The 2,093-nt window shown below is 41.9% G+C and overlaps 1 pseudogene; it reads left to right on the forward strand.

Annotated features, from left to right (window-relative positions):
• Positions 1 to 1,058: 1,058 nt before the first annotated feature.
• On the forward strand, positions 1,059 to 1,939 carry LOC146652863 (uncharacterized; annotated as a pseudogene).
• Positions 1,940 to 2,093: the final 154 nt, after the last annotated feature.

Here is a 2,093-nt window from a genome sequence, read left to right on the forward strand (position 1 = left end):
GTCACTACTTTAAAATATTCTACTTATTGTTCAATATTGTTTCTTTATTAAATGTATTTATTTTTCCATCACACCTTCCAATGTTTATATGGCGTGCACACATATTAACCTTGCAAGGTCAAAGTTCTGTTTTATGTTATATTAATACATCTTTCTTTGTCTGAGTTGCCTGGGGGTTGGCTTCTCCTGTCTGGCAAAAGGTGCAGCAAAGGGCTGGGAGACCTGAAGTACCACTGACAGCCTAATTGGATTGCACCACATGCTTCATTGCCTGGGGGGTGTTTCACGTTTGTTTAATTGTTTTGTATTAGTTGGTTATATGGCAGCCATTTGGTTTAGCTAAACCAGTATTTAAGTTCCCCTGTGTGTCATTTCAGGAGGTCAGTTTGTCATATGTTTGTTTGAGGTTTTGTTAATTATTATCTTGAGTTTAGTTTATTGAGTTGACCTCTTTTTATTGGTCTGCCTGTTTAAGTTTTGGCTTTGTTAAATATATTTTCATATTTTTGGGTCAATAAAACCCCTTTTTTTTTAAATTAAAACCACCTGTGTCCTTTATGCTTTACTGCTTGGTCCCTGACAGACACCATTAGCAATTTTGTTCCTCCTTGTTCAGTGTATTTGTCCCTCTGTGCTTAGCATACTCAACACCTCACTGCTCTCTGCTCAAATCCCTGCTTACTTTAACAAAGCTGTCATCCACCCATTTTAAAACAAACCCAAACTTGACCTTTCTTAGCAATTAGAGACCAAAATGATCAGTAGTTATTGAGATATTAGAAAAGGTTGTGGCTATGCAGCTTAGATCTGTCTTGGATAATGACAGTGTACTCGACTCATTTTACTGAAATTGCTCTTTGTTCTCCAGCGGCAGTGATGCAGGAGAGTGTTTGGTTCTGCTGATGTTGGAGCTGACCTTTTGATACTGTCAACCACCATAGTTTGCTCCATAGGCTGAAATGCTGGTTCTGTGTATCTGGGTCTGCTTTGCATTCTACATCAACGATACTTTTCTGTGGCCGTTTCTAGTCATAGGTCCTTGTCCTCTTCTCTCAGCTATGGTGTGCCACCAGGTTTTGTACTGGGCCCCATATTGTTTCTGTTATACCTGTTATATCACACATTCTGAGTACCTGCAAATTGCAGATGAATATCCAACTGTGACTAACATTGTTCTGCATACAGGGTCAAATGATGTGTCCAAACAACAGTCAGAGGTTCTGAAACGGGACTTTACTGGATTATTAAATGCAGTAAATTCTCTGAATGAAGCTGTATTCATCAGTGGACCTGTACCGCCCGTCAGGAGAGGAGAGATTCAGCAAGTTGTTTGCACTAAATAAATTGCTTATATCAGCATGTGCTGACCACTCAGTGCATTTTATCAACAATTTTAATATTTTTTTTTGGGAACGAAGGCATTTGTTTAAACAAAATGGATTTAATTTTAACAAGTCAGGCATGCAGCTGTTTCAACTTGTTTTACTCCATATGTCATCCATCTGTGCTTGGTGCCAAGGCTAAGATAAATGAGGAGCTATCTCATAGGGAGGAACAAACAAAGCTTGAGGAGGAGCTTCATCTGCCCCCACCTGGAAAGAGCCTCAAAAAGGAGAGCCTTCAGAGGCAAGAAGAGGGGTCCTTATTTGTCTCCAACGCTCTCAACAATACCAACGACCAGGACCAGAGACCACGACCTTCCCCAGCCCCCCAAACCCCTGACAGGTCATCACCCTCCTCCCACTCCTTTACTCCCTCCTCCCTGCACCTGAATTTCACTGAGGAGATGATGGAGTGGGTCAATGCTGGACTTGGATCTACTCCCCGGCCCAATCCCTTTTTGTCCCCTATAAACCCCCCACCAGAGCGGCCTAAGGTTCACCATCGAGCCCCGCTCCCAACAGAGCAGTTGAAGTTACATTGTGTGTGTTTTCTCTAAGGACAGTACGAAAACATTAAAGAAAGGGGGGGAAGAAAAGCCACCTCTTTCCTATCGGTGGAAAACTGCACCATGTCGATCAATTAATAACACTCACCTTCCTTCCATTTCCAGAGTGTAACATCCAACCATCTGTGTAAAATCCGAAATTCCC

This window comes from Rhamphochromis longiceps, linkage group LG15 (genome assembly GCF_057381845.1).
Source record: "Rhamphochromis longiceps isolate RC_006_pf linkage group LG15, R_longiceps_female_GT1.1, whole genome shotgun sequence".
Classification (NCBI taxonomy): Eukaryota; Metazoa; Chordata; class Actinopteri; order Cichliformes; family Cichlidae; genus Rhamphochromis; species Rhamphochromis longiceps.